The 15410-nt window shown below is 46.7% G+C and overlaps 1 pseudogene; it reads right to left on the reverse strand.

Annotated features, from left to right (window-relative positions):
• Positions 1–811: 811 nt before the first annotated feature.
• Positions 812–1170, reverse strand: LOC110594767 (annotated as a pseudogene).
• Between the last annotated feature and the right edge of the window lie 14240 nt (positions 1171–15410).

Here is a 15410-nt window from a genome sequence, read left to right on the forward strand (position 1 = left end):
GATAATAACAAGAGTGGCACCTGTCCAAGATTGCTGGGTAGATGTCCTCGTCGAAGTATTTTTGTGGGTGTAAAGTTGTGATGGCCGTTGTGCAAGGTTGTGGTTTTGCAGTCTTTTGTAATAGTTTTTATCAGGCATTGTGCAGAAGAACCTTTCTTTCTTGGCCTCCCTGGGCTGTGTTTGTCAGGCTTTTTTAAAAATGCAAATCCATCTTGATTCTGACAACCTTCACAAGTTCCTATTGATATTCCCAGTTTGAATTTAGCATATAGATTTTTAAAAAATCTTTAATTTTATATTTGTGTCTTTTATCTCTTAGGCTGGAAATCTTGGTTCCTGATAATGTTAGATTTTTGCCCTTTTTTTTGAGAAAGGGTCTCACTCTGACATCCAGGCTGGAGTGCAGTGGCACAATCATGGCTCATTGCAGCCTCAACTTCCTGGGTTAGGAGATGATTCAACCCCCCTGAATAGCTGGGGCCACAGGTGTGGGCCACCATGCCTGGCTAATGTTTAAATTTTTTGTAGAGATGAAGTCTTGCTATGCTGCCTAGGCTGGTCTCCAACTCCTGGCCTCAAGCAATCCTCCTGCCTTGGCTTCCCAAAGTACTGGGATTACTGGGGTGAGTCACTGTGCCTGGTCACATTAGCATTTTTATGGCTGCAGAGTACTTCACTGTTCCATAGTTTATTCAATCAGTCCCCTACTGGTGGACATTTCGGTTGTCTCCACTATTTCACTTTTACAGATAATGCCATAAGAAATATCTTTTTTTTAAACAAGTGTGATCAATTTATTAAAATACTTGACTTAAGCATTAACAATGGTGACTTCAACCTCAACTCCCGGCTCAATACTGATGGAAGTACCCTGCTTGACAATGTCGGAAGAACTGAGCAAGTTGGTGAGTTGCTTGTGGATTCTTCTGGAAGCAATCCCATGTCTTGGAACCTTCACCACAAGGAGTTTTTCTTGAAGTGATTCTCAAAAGTCTTGGTAGGCATGCGAACCAGTCCTTTCACTTTGAGATTCTTTTCGTTTGCACTTCTGATCAGGTCAGCACACACTTTCTCCAGAGATTTCATGTTGCGGCTGGTGAGGGTGATCCTAATTTGGTAGATTGCCACCTCCAACTCCATGAGTGTCTTGCCAGTGTCTTTAAAAGCCATAGCTGCAGTGTGGCTTCCTGACCAACTTGGTTCTTGGAGAAAGTGAACAGAGGTGAGTCAGGAACAGGAGCGGGAAGACCACAGCTCCACTGCACCCACATCCACGTCATCTTCAAAAGGAAGGAATATCTTGTACTTGTGTGTGTTTGTGTCTATGTGCAGGTGTGTGTCTTCAGGATATATGCTAAGAAGTGGTATTGATGTAGTAAAGGGACAATGCATATGGCATTTGGCCAGGATGGCCAAATTCCGCTTTGTAGAGGGTGCCTTCCCACCACCAGAACAGAGTATTGGTTCCCCATTGGCTTGCCAGGAGGGTGGTTCTCATTTTGAGGTTGAGATTGTTGCCAAACTGATAGGACAGGAATAGTATCTCAGGGTAGTCTGAATTTGTATGTCTCATGATAAGTGAGGCTAAGATTTTTCATATGTTTAGTAAGAGTTATTTATATTTCTTTGTGAACTCTCTGTTCATATATTTGGTCCATTTTTTTCTATCAAAAATGGACTTTTTAATTTCAAATTTTAATAGTTCTTTGTATTTTAGAGTGGTTTGCTTGTGTATAATTTGCAAACATTTTTCCCTTGGTTTATCACTTATAATCTGACTTTGCTTATTTTCTTTCTATCATGCAAAAAGTTTTTTTGGTTCATTTTGCTTTATTTTTCTGAGGTCATCTAACTTATTGGTCTTTTACTACTTCTGACTTTTTTTTTTTTTTTTTGAGTCAAAGTCTCACTCTGTCATCCAGGCTGGTGTGCAGTGGCATGCTCACAGCTATCATAACCTCAAGCTACTGGGTTCAGGTGATCCTTCTGCTTCTGTCTTCCAGGTAGCTGGAACCACAGGCATGTGCCACCATGCCCAGCTATTTTTTTTTTATTTGTTGTAGAGATAAGGTCTCACCAAGCTGCCCAGGCTGGTCTCGAACCCATGGACTCAGGCAATCCTCTTGCCTCAGCTTCCCGAAGTGCTGGAATTACAAGCATGAGCTACTGCACCTGGCCTGCATCTGACTTTTTAGCCATTTTAGAAGAGTTTTTCTTCACTCCCAATTACAAAAAATTCTCCCATATCTTCTTACAGCACTTGTATGATCTCACTTTTGACACTTAGAACTCTGATCCATTTTAAGTTATTCTGGTGCAGGGTGTGAAGTAGGGATCTAACTTTATCTTTTTCCAAATGGCCATTGCATATGTTTCAGGGCAGGCACAGCTAAAATAAAACCTTTAGTTGTGGATGCTTCTGCTTTGGGGGTTGGGGTGGGAATTGATCTTGAGGTGACCGTGAAACTTGTGAACATCCAACAAACTGTGTAGTATGGCCCTGCACATTTTATAGCAAGAGATGTCTAGAGATGCGATCAGGGGCTTGAGAGAGGAGATGGCCCACACAAGAAGACAAATAGCCCAGGATTTTAAAGTTAAATTGAGCCAGGTGCTGTGGGTAATGCCTATAACTCTGGCTACTCAAAAGGTGGGATCCTTGGGCCCAGAAGACCAGTCTAGAGAGCATAACAAGACTCCATCTCTGAAAAAAAAAATTAGGCAAGCAAGGTGGTGCATACCTGTAATCCCAGCTACTTGGGAGGCTGAGGTGGGAGGATTTCTCGAGCCCTGGAGTTCGAGGCTGCAGTGAACTATGATCGTATCACTGCACTTCAGCCTGGGCAATAGAGAGAGAGAAACACTGTCTCTTCAAAGACAAAAACTTTTAAACCTATGTAACAAATCTGCACATGGGCCCCTTGAATTTAAAAATAAATAAATAGGTTGAACTCGGTGACTCAGCCTGTAATCCCAGCACTTTGGGAGGCCAAGGCAAGTGGATTGCCTGAACATGCAGGTTCAAGACTATCCGGGACAACTTGGTGAGAACTCGTCTCTACAACAAATCAAACATTAGCTAGGCATGGTAGCGTGCACCTGTAGTTCTGACTACTTGGAAGGCTGAGGAGGAAGGATTGCCGAAGCCCAGTGGGTTGACACTGAGGTGACCCAGAGCATGCCACTGTACTCCAGCCTGGGCCACAGAGTGAGACTCCAACTCAAAACAAACAAACAAACAAACAAACAAATAAAATTTAAAAAATAACAAATAAATTAATTAAAAATTTAAAATAATAAACAAAGTTAAATTGGCAGGCATCAATGTTAAGATAAGCCTTTGCAACATTCAAAAGACAACTTTCTTTCCTCAGCTCACAACACTTTAGGGAATCCTCACTGCCTACAGAGACAGTCTTCTTACTTAGCTCAAGGTCTTCCATATACTGTCTTTTTGCCTCTTATTTCTTTCTTTCTTTCTTTTTTTTTTTTTTTTTGAGCCAGGTCTCACTTTGTTGCTCAGATTGGAGTGCAGTGGGACGATCATGGTTCCCCATAGTCTTGACCTCCTGGGCTCAGGTGATCCTTCCGCCTCAGCCTACTGAGTAGCTGGGACTACAGGCATGCGCCACCATGCCCGGCTAACTTTTTTAATTTTGTTTTTTTTGGTAGAGACCAGGTCTTGCTATGTTGCCCAGGCTGGTCTCAACTGCTGGGCTCAAGTGACTCTCCCACCTCAGCCTTCCAAAAGTGCTAAGATTACAGGTGTGAATCACTGAGTTGGACAGTCTCTTATTTCTTTTTTCTTTTTTTTTTTTTGAGGTGGAGTCTCACTCCGTCGCCCAGGTTGGAGTGCAGTGCACACTCATGGCTACCGCAGCCTCGACATGCTGAGTTCAGGTGATCCTTCCATCTCAGCTTTCCAAATAGCTGGAACTATAGGCATGCACCACCATGCTTGGCTAATTTTTTGATTTATTGTAGAGCCAATAGGTTGGTCTCCAACCCATGCGCTTTTTAAAATTTATTGTAGAGCCAAGTTGCCCAGGCTGATCTCGAACCCATGGGCTCAGGCAATCCTCTCACCTCGACCTCCCAAAAGTGCTGGGATTATAGGCATGAGCCACTGCACCCAGCCCCTCCTATTTCTTAAATCCAACCATTCATCAAGCAAAGGATGCTTATGTGGTCTTCCTTCCACACTCATGCCCAAGCTTGCTTCAGAGCCTGGCTGTCCATCAGCATTGATCAAATTCTCAATGAAACCAGAAGGTTCAAATCTCACCCTCACTGATAAATTGCCTTCCTCACTCTGATTTTGATCTCTTTCCCCTGTAGCACTTTGCAGGCTGGCTCTGGACTGGACCTGACTCTGATCACAGTAGGCTTGGCCCCTCTCCCAATTCATCTACTGGGCTCCATGCTCCTAGACAGCAGGTGCAGGGGATTAAGTAGGCACCCCCAACTCCCAGTAAATGTCAACCTGGAACCCCAGAATGTGACCTTATATGAAAAGAGGGCCTTTGCAGACGAGTTCAGTTGAGGTCATACTGGAATAGGGCAGGCCTTAAACCCAATGACTGTTGCTGTATGAGGGAGGACACAAAAGAACCCCCAAATTTATTTATAAAATATTGTATATTTATTCTTACATGTTTAAACTTCAGTCACCTTCAAAGTACTCTTTGTTTGATGCCATACGCCTATCGAGACACTTTTTCACTGCTCAAAACAATTTTTGAACTCGTCAATTTGGATAGCTTTTAGTGCTTCGGCCATTTCTTGTTTCACGTCTTCCACATTGGCAAAACGTTTCCTCTTGAGGATGTTTTTCACCCAGGGAAACAAACAAACAAAAAAAGCCACTCAGGGTGAAATCGGGTGAATAGGGAGGGCGAGGCATAGGGGTCATGTTGTTTTTGGACAAAAACTGCTAAACACTCAGCACTTCGTGGGCAGGTATGCTTATAAATTACCCATCATGAAATGAGCAAGCATGTTGAAAGAATTTCCAGCAAAAAATTCGTTGAAGCTGAATGCAGCCTCTCACAACAACGCTAGCTGGTCCACTGAAGCTGATGGGTTCCTAGAACTCTTACCTAGCAGAAGAAGCTTGTACCACTAGGGGCCCGCCTTCCAAAATATTATTCTATTTGTTTTTTTTTTTTTTAGTTCCCCTCATATAAGAAGAGGAGAAGACACCCAGAGAGACACCGGGGAGGGAAGGCCCTGTGGAGACGGAGGCCGAGATTGGAGTGATGCAGCTGCCAAGCCAAAGAGCATCAAATATTGATGGTGACCACCAAAAGCTAGGGGAGAGCCATGGAACCGATTCTCCCTCAGCACTTCCAGAAAGAGCCACCCCTGATGGATGACACCTTGATTTTTGGACTTTTGGCCTATAGAATTGTGACAGAATACATTTCTGTTGTTTTAAGTCACGCAGTATGCAGTAATTTGTCATAGCAACCCTAGGACACGAATCTAGCAGGGAGCAACAATAACAATACTATTGCAGGTTCACGCCACAGCAGGCACTCTGATACGCATTCGTGTGTCTCTCATTGGACTGTATTAGCAAACCTCTGAGTTGGGTATTTAAGGTATTGGAGCTGGGCATGGTAGCTCATGCCTGTAATCCCAGCACTTTGGGAAGCCAAGGCAGGAGGCTCTCTTGAGCCCAGAAGTCCCAGACGAGCATGGGCAACCTAGCGACACCTCGTCTCTACAAAAAATCCAAAAATTAACTGGGTGTGGTGGCATGCACCTGTAGTTTCAACTACTGGAGGTTGAAGTGGAAGGATCATCCAGTCCAGGAAGTCAAGGCTGTGGTGAGCTGTGACTGTGCCATTGCACTCCAGCCTGGATGACAGAGTGAGACCTTGACTCAAAAAAAAAAAACAAAAAAACCCCACAAGAATTATAATTTAAAAGGAAGACATAGAACTGTTTTATTTCTAGCTGATATAATCACATACCTAGAAAAACCAATGAAATAAAAAAGATGACAAACTATTAGAATTAAAGAGTTTAACTAGGCATAAAATACATCACCCTGCAAAATAAGTAGAATTCTTTACTTCAACAACTTAAGTAGAAAATAAAAAACCCACACAAAATACTATTAAAAACTACAAAGTACTAACTAAACCTCTAGGGAGGACTTTTTTTTGTTTTTTTGAGTAGTCAAATGAGCCGGGCACAGTGGCTCATGCCTGTAATCCCAGCACTGTAATCCCAGAGGTGAGAGGATTGCCTGAGCTCAGGGGTTCTAGACCAGCCTGAGCAACATGGCGAGACCTTGTCTCTACAATAAATAAAAAATCGGTGACTCATGACTGTGGTTCCAGTTACTTGGAAGGCTGAGATGGAAGGATCGCTTGAGTCCAGCAAGTCGAGGTACCACTGCACTCTAGCCTGGGCAACAGAGTGAGAGGAAGGAAGAAACAGTAAATAGTCAAGTATAGGCCCAGGCACAGTAGCTCACACCTGTAATCCCAGCATTTTGGGAAGCTGAAGCAGAAGGATCACTTGAGCCCAGGAGTTCAAGACCAGCCTGGGCAACATAGTAAGACCTTGTCTCTACAAAAAATAAAAAAATTAGACAGATGTAGTGGTGCGCGCCTTTAGTTCCAGCAGCTTGGGAGGCTGAGGGGGGAGGACTGCCTGAGCCCAGGAGGTCATGACAAGCCATGACTGTGTCACTGTACTCCAGCCTGGGCAACAGAGTAAGACCCTGACTCAAGAAACAAAACAAAAGACTAGACAAGCATAGTAATGAGAAGGGGAGGAAGATAGAACAAGGGCTCTGATCTGTAACTGACTATGAACATCCATTGCAATAGCTCTCTACCTCTGGATTAGCCTGGGGAGAACATTTAAAAACTCTAGTAAGTATCCTCCATAGGATTGGAGCTAGAGTGGGCCCAGGGAGGTGTCAGATAATGCTGTGGACCTGGCACCTATGAGCAGAGGGGGTGGAAGAAGGATGTGCTAGGAAGTGTCCCAGACGGCCTTGCAATGCCAAGAGAGGTTGCCTCGGGTTGACAAAGAGTCCTCAGGTCAATGTCCTCCATTGAGTCCACACCTCGTAAGACCTGGTTCATGGGACATGTGACCTTGATGTAAGTAGGGTGGTAGACCCAGAGCGGCAGCCGGGCCTTCATCAATCAGCAGGGGGTCTGAATGACACCATTTTTGCGGCCTTCACAGAGACGTAAAAATAAAATGCCAAATATAAAAAAGTAAACGTGGCCGGGCTCGGCAGTTCAGCCTGTAATCCCAGTACTTTGGGAGGCTGAGGCGATGGATTGCCTGAGGCTGCAGGTTCGAGACTTGCCCAGGCAACTTGGCAAGCTTCATCTCTACAATAAACCAAAAAAATTAGCCAGGCATGGTAGTGCATGCCTGTAGTTCCGGCTACTTGGAAGGCTGAGGCGGAAGGATCGCCAGAGCCCAGCAGGTCGAGGCTTCAGTGGCTGGGAGTGTGCCACTGCACTCCAGTCTGGGCGACAGAGTGGGACTCCAACTCAAAAAAAAAAAAAAAAAGGAAATGTAAAATGTAAAACATTGTAAAATATAAAGAATACAGATATATAGAATGCTTAAGAATATTTTTTTGAGCAACAAGAAAGAATATTTTTCGTCAGGTGTAGTGGCTCATGTCTATAATCCCAGCCCTTTGGGAGGCCGAGGTGAGAGGATTACCTGAGTTTGAGGGTTCGAGGCCAGTTCGGGCAACTTGGCAAGACCTCATCTCTCCAATAAATAAAAAAATTAGCCAGGCACGGAGGCACGCACCTGTAGTTCCAGCTACTTGGAAGGCTGAGGCAGAAGGATCGCCTGAGCCCAGCAGGTTGAGGCTGTGGTGACTGGGGGCGTGCCACTGCACTCCAGCCTGGGCGAAAGAGTGAGACTCTAACTCAAAAAATAAAAAAGAACAGAATATTTTTTATGACTAAGGGTTGGCAAGGGCATTTTTAAACATAAACCTCAATAACCCAAAGTATAAAGCAAAAAGAAAAAGAAGAATTTGACAGCATCAAAATTAATGACTTTTTTTTTTGAGTTGGAGAGTCATTCTGTCACCCAGGCTGGAGTTCAGTGTGCACCTGGGCTCAGGTGATCCTTCTGCCTCAGCCTTCCAAGTGGCTGGGACTACAGGCATGTGCTATCTACCGCACTGGGCTAATTTTTTGTAAAGACGATGTCTCACTATGTTGCCCAGGCTGGTCTTAAACTCCTGGGCTCAAGCAGTTCTCTTTCCCGGCTTCTCAAAGTGCTGGGATTATAGACATGAGCCACTGCGCTCAGTCAACTCTCTTCCAATGAGGTACAATGTAGATAGTTGGTAGGTAGGTAACAGATTGGGACAAGACACTTGAAATATCTGTAGGCAACAAAGAACACATTTATAGCTAGTGTACTGGAAAAGATAGTCAAAAGGTGAGAACCAGCGATTTTTTTTTTTTTTTTTTTTGAGTAGGAGTCTCACTCTGTCACCTAGGCTAGAGTGCAGTGGCACACTCATGGTCACCACAACCTCAACCTGCTGGACTCAGACGATCCTTCTGCTTCAGCCTTCCAAGTAGCTGGAACCACAGGCACATGTCACCATGCCCGGCTAACTTTTTGATTTATTGTAGAGACGAGGTCTCACCATGTTGCTCAGGCTGGTCTCAAACCTTTGGACTCAGGCAATTCTCTCGCCTTGACCTCCCAGAGTGCTGGGATTACAGGTCTGAGACTCTAGCTAGAACCAGCAATTTATAGAGAATGTAACCCACAGGACTAACAAGGATATAAAAACGCTCCATCTCACTAAGTCAGAGAAAGGCAAATTAAAACAAGAGCATGTCACTTTAACCTTGATATACTGGAAAAAAAATGAAGAGCCAGCTAATGCTAAATGTTGCCAGGGATATGAGCACTTCTGAGGGCTTCTGGTGAGAGAGTAGGCTGGGGTGGGCATCTTGGAAAACAATTTGGGGGTGTACCTTAAAACTAAGTCCATGGCCCCTGTGACCCACCAGTTTTACCCCTTGCTGTGTATCCCAAAGAAATTCTCAGCTAGGAAAGTGGAGAGCAGATTAGATAAAATCATTGCATAATTTTCATTAATTAGAAGTTACTGGCTAGATGTATACAAAGTAATATAGACAGACCACCAAAACACTGCTGAAGCTGGGTGCAGTGGCTCCCACCTGTAATCCTAGCACTTTGGGAGGCCAAGGGCAGGAGGATTGATTGAGACCAGTATTTAAGAGCAGCCTGAACAACATATTGAGATTCTATCTCTCCACCATTTTAAAAATTAGCTGGGCATGGTGACGTGAGCCTGTGGTCCTAGATACCCAGGAGGCTGGGGCGGGAGGATAGCTTGAGCCCAGGAGTTTCAGGCTGCAGTGAACTATCATTGTAACATGGCACTCCAGCTCAAAAACAGGGCACTCCAACTCAAAAGCATGCAAGCAGAGATCTCAAGCCAAGGGCAACAGGATATGACCCTGTCTCAAAAACAAAATAAAAATAGAAAACACACAACAATACTGAGTTGGGGGGGGAATTAACAAACAGATGGCATCTGTAACATAATTGTACTTACATCAATTTAAATCACACACATGGTTGGGCATGGTAACGCAAGCCTGTAATCCCAGCTCTTTGGGAGGCTGAGGGAGGAGGATCTTTTGAGTCCAGGAGTTTGAGACCAGCCTAAGCAACATGGTGAAACCCTGTCTCTCTCTATATAACTTAAAACAACAACAAACACATACACACACACATTTATACATTTCTCAAGGACACACAAAGCAAACACATTACATATACTAGAATGGTTGCTTAGGAGAGGGGAGGGAATGAAGTAGAGAATGAGGATAAAAGGGAATGAATGCATGCATGCATAAGAACTAGAAAAGGCCCTTTCAGCCAGGTGTGGTGGCTCAAACCTGTAATCCCAGCACTTTGGTATTGCCGAGGATTGCCTGAGCCCAGAAAGTCAAGGCTGTGGTGAGCCATGACCATGCCACTGGCACTCCAGCCTGGGTGACAGAGTGAGACTCCGACTCAAAGAAAAAAAAAGACAAGTTCTGAGAAGCTTCAGAAAAAAAAGAAATCAAGTACCTAGGGACCAGTGAGAGTGGGGAGCCGTTGTCAACTCTAGGTGTGAAGACAAAGCATAAGAAGCCATTACTAACACACAGGGTGAGACAGGCCACGCAGCAGGAGTTATGGGTCACAGCCAAGCCAGGCAGAAGGCTTCTTCTCCTTCCCCTGACCCTGCCTCCCTTTGGTCAAACACAACAGGAGGCAAGAGGGCAAGCTCAGCAGGTGTGGCAGGTCCAAAGGAGTCTGCACAGAGAAGGGCAAATGGAGAATGACCTGCTCAGCTGGGGAGGCCATCTGGTATGGAGGGAGAGGAGACAGCCCGAGCCAAGGCAGGATGGTGTGAAGCCTCCTGACATTCCTGGTACTGGAGGACATGGTGTCAGACAGCGAGGGGATGCTGATGCAACCAGAGAGGCCAGGGCTGCTGACCGCCAACTCCGACTCAATCTTGCTGGAGATGTGTGACCACTGATGGCAGGGCACCTGGCCAGGAGGCTGCCACACAAATAGCTGAAAGCTAAAGCCAGAAGACAATTCCAAGGCATGAATTTCAGGCACTGAGAGGGAAGTATTTTTGACTGGTGGTGTCCTTCCAAAGGCCTTCAAATCTCACTGCATCCAGAAGGCCTTTTGTTTGCAAGGGACAGTAACCCAACTGAGAGTAGCATCGGCAGAAACAGTTATTACTTCATGGAACTTGGAAGACAAGAAAAAAGCTTGTCTCAGAAACCCTAGAAATGCAGTAGACCATCACGTGCATTTCTCTGTCTCTGTCTGTGTTTCTTTCAGCTTTTGATCAGACTTCTCACACACCTTGTTGTAGGACAGGGAAAGGGAGAGGCTACAGCTTTCTCATCCCAGTTTAATGACCCCAGAGAATATCACTCTTAGCTTTCATATATAAAGACCCAGAGAAGTACTCTGATTGGCTCAGGTCAAGTCACATGTCCAGTAGTGGGCCAATCACTTTGGCTGAATGATGGGCAACTCAAATTGGCTACACTCGCCACCTGCTGTGGCCTAGGGGTAGTACTGTGGAACACAGCCTACGGATAACTTCTTTTTCCTTTTTTTTTTTTGAGTCGGGGTTTCACTGTCACGCAGGCTGGAGTGCAGTGGCCCAATCATGGTTCAGCCTTGAACTCCTGGACTCAAGGGATCGTCCCTGCCTCAACTTCTCAAGTAGCTGTGACTACAGGTGCATGCCCCCACACCCAGCTAATTTTTATTTTTATTTTTTTCTTTTCTTTTTTTTTTTTTGAGTTGGATTCTCACTCTGTCGCCCAGACTGGAGTACAGTGGCCGCTCCCGGCCACCGCAACCTCGACCTGCTGGGCTCCGGCGATCCTTCCGCCTCAGCCTTCCGAGTAGCCGGAATTACAGGCACGCGCTACCACGCCCGGCTGATTTTTTGATTTATTGTAGAGATGAGGTCTCGCTGCCCAGGCGGGTCTTGAACCCGCGGGCTCAGGCAATCCACTCACCTCAGCCTCCCAAAGGTGTGGGATTACAGGCTGAGCCACTGAGCCCAGCTTATTTTTTCTTATTTTCATTATGTTGCCCAGGCTCAGCAGTGCTTGAGGAATTGGAATTGGGCAGTTCACCTTCTCAGAAGGTGGTGAGGGGCGGAGGGAAGATGCTGCACAGACAAATACAACAGATGTCCACCACATGCATGCAGTCAGCACAGCCTGCCTAGTGGCTCAGCCGTTTCATGCTCCGTCTGGCCAGGAAGCCCGTCACAGGGAGGGGCAGGATAGGATAGTATGTGGAAGGCAGTCGTCTGATTAGCATTTATTTAGCAAGTGGCAAAAATCAACCTCAGAGAAGCAGAAAATATCTAGGTGGCTCAGACTGGTAGGTGGCAGGAGTTGCTGGTAGGGTTGCCTCTGCCAGTCCTTTCCAGCCTCTTCTCACAGTCCCTGGTGGTCCATATTGAGGTAACAATTACCATTCTTCTTCCAGACACTGTTTAACAGTAACAGTGTGGTTATGGCCCCCTGGGGAGCCAGCAGTTGACGAGCTCCGAATGTATATCACTGCTCCATGGCAGAGTGCATTCTGGCAGGATGAGGTCAAGGTTGGGGCGATGGGTTCATGGGTCAGAGCCCTGGAGCAGTGCCGCTCCCCCCCACTCCACTCTTCACCCTTACCTCTCCCAGTCACTGGTGGTCTCAAAAATCTCTGACCACGGCTGGGTATAGTGGATGATACTTGTAATCTCAACACTTTGGGAGGCCAAGGCAGGAGGATTGCTTGAGCCCAGGAGTTTGAGACCAGACTGGACAACATAGCGAGACCTGTCTCCACAAAAAATGCAAAAATTAGCAGGGCGTGGTGGCATCCACCTATAGTTCCAGCTATTCAGGAGGCTGAAGTGGGAGGATCACCTGAGCCCAGGAGGTTGAGGCTGCAGTGAACTGTGATCGTGCCACTGCACTCCAGCCTGGGTAACAGAGTGAGACTCTGACTCCAAAAAATAAATAAAATTAAAAAATCTCAAAATGCATTTGAATTCCCACCCTGGTGTGAACACAACGAGAGAAGTCTGTTCCTGTAAAATGGTTTGTAAATCACTGGAACTGAGAGAACCCAGATCCTCTCTCTTCTCCCTCAACCTTTCCTATTTCTGGACCCCAAGCAAGCAGAATTTAGTGTTTGGTGGACTATCTCCTGGGAGTGATGGACATTGACAGCAAACACAGTTAACAAAACTAACATTAATCCAAAGAGTCTCTCTCTATGCCAGCTATATCTTAATGGTTCACTGAATCCATCCCAAAGCCCCTTTATGATGACCCCTAAGTTGCAAGTGAGGAGATTAAGGCTCACTCAGTTAGTATCATGGCTGAAATCTACATTCAAATTCTAGCATGTTTGAATCCAGAACTCTTGTCTTCTGACAACTGCCCCTGTGACTGTGTTAGACTAGTGACTCCCTAGCTCAATTCCCACCTCCCTCATGAGCCTGCTTGGCCCAAGACCTACGGTTATAAAGGTTGATTACTGCTCAAAGGCCCCAGGAGGGTTAGGTGGGATAGGGGCCAAAACACAGCCTAGGGATAACTTCTTTTTCCTTTTTTTTTGAGTCAGGGTTTCACTGTCACGCAGGCTGGAGTGCAGTGGCCCAATCATGGTTCAGCCTTGAACTCCTGGACTCACGGGATCTTCCCTGCCTCAACTTCCCAAGTAGCTGTGACTACAGGTGCATGCCCCCACGCCCAGCTAATTTTTTAATTTTAATTTTTTTATTTTCATTATGTTACCCAGGCTGGCCTCAAATTCCTAGGCTCAAGTGATCCTCCCACCTCAGCCTCCCAAAGTGCTGAAATTGCAGGTGTGAGCCACCGTGCTCAGCCCCTATTTTTAAATTCCTATTTTATTTATTTATTTATTTGAGTCGGAGTCTCACTCTGTTGCCCAGACTGGAGTGCAGTGGTCGCTCCCGGCCACTGCAGCCTCGACCTGCTGGGCTCCGGCGATCCTTCCACCTCAGCCGTCCAAGTAGCTGGAACTACAGGCACCCTCTACCACGCCCAGCTGATTTTTGATTTATTGTGGAGATGAGGTCTTGCTTGCCCAGGCGGGTCTCGAACCCGCGGGCTCGGGCAATCCACTCACCTCAGTCTCCCAAAGGTGCGGGATTACAGGCTGAGCCACCAAGCCCGGCTGTTTTTTTTTTTTTTTTGAGTTGGAATCTCTGTCGCCCAGACTGGAGTGCAGTGGCCGTTCCCGGCCACCGCAGCCTCAACCTGCTGGGCTCCAGCGATCCTTCCGCCTCAGCCTTCCAAGTAGCTGGAACTACAGGTGTGCACGACCACGCCCGGCTAATTTTTTGAGTTATTGTAGAAATGTTTGCCTGCCCTGGCGTGTCTCGAACCCGTGGGCTCGGGCAATCCACTCACCTCAGCCTCCCAAAGGCGCGGCATTACGGGCTGAGTCACCGAGCCCAGCTGTTTTTTTATTTTTGAGTTGGAGTCTCACTTCTTTATCCAGGCTGGGGTGCAGTGGCACACATGCTCATGTCCACCCCAGCGTCGAGCTGCTGGGCTCCAGCAATTCTTCCACCTCAGCCTTCCCAGTAGCCGGAACTACAGACACATGCTACCATGATCAGCTATTTTTAATTTTATTGTAGAGACGAGGCCCGGGCTGGTCTCGAACCCATGGGCTCAGGCAATCCACTCGCCTCGGCCTCCCAAAGTGCTGGGATTACAGGCTGAGCCACCGAGCTCGCCCTAGCCCCTATTTTCTAATTCCCACAAAGGCACCATACTGTCTAGCCCATCATCATGGGTCTGATTGGAGTTCTGACAGTACTCACTGCACGGGCCACTCATACCTGGCCTTTAACCATGCATGCCCTGCCTTGCATTGTGATTCAATTGGTTCCCATGACAAAACTTGTTATTCCCAAAACCCACCCAGAATTTTCTTGTTGCTAGGTTCATGTTCCTGTGGTTTCCTCTGCCTGAAATGGTTTTCTCTTCCCAGCCGCCTCTTCCGTTTCTATCTCGTAAAACCCACCTTTCTTTTAAAACTTTGCCTGCTACCTCCTTCAAGGTGGCCTTTCAGACACCGTAGTTAGCCTTCCCCTCGCTGGGCCCTCTCTCTCACACTGCTTTGTATCAGTGCCGGAACTTTGATCAAATCCTGCCTCATGATAAAGGCCACCACCAACAGAGCATTTACTAGGAGTAGGCTGTGTGCTAGACACTTTCCATACTTGACCTCCTTGAATCCTCACTACACAACTGCTTTTATGCCCATTTCACAGAGGAAGAAAACGAGGCTTAGAAGACCTAAAGCCTTGTTACTTCCAGGAAGCAGCAGAGCAGGCAACGAATCAAGGTGTTCTGAATTTAGAGCTGCCAATACTTATGGTTGGTTTTCCACAGAATACATCACTAGGTGTGAAATGTCAGCAACTTGAAGGCTGAAGACAGTGTGGGGTGTTTTTGCAGTCCCAGATGCGGGATTTTGCAATTATTCTGGCAAGAAATGAGGACTGCCCTGGTCCAGCTTCGCACTTTTTTCCTGGACGAGCGGCAATTCCCCTAAGGTTCAAAAGCAGGCCCTTCACCCACGCGGGCTCCAGCGGCTCTTTGGGAAGAGGATCGGAGCTCCATGGCCGCGGACAGTGGGACCATGGGGGGGCACCAGTCCTGCGAAGGGATAAAGCCTCACGAAGCACAGGTAGGGGAGCGCTCCAACCACACCCAGCCAGACCCAGCTTGTTTACGCCTCTTCCACGGCGCCCTCCCGACCGGCCCGTCACGTGATCCGTCCCGCCCCGCCCC

This window comes from Carlito syrichta, unplaced genomic scaffold (genome assembly GCF_000164805.1).
Source record: "Carlito syrichta isolate Samal-C Ts95f unplaced genomic scaffold, Tarsius_syrichta-2.0.1 Scaffold135706, whole genome shotgun sequence".
Taxonomy (NCBI): Eukaryota; Metazoa; Chordata; class Mammalia; order Primates; family Tarsiidae; genus Carlito; species Carlito syrichta.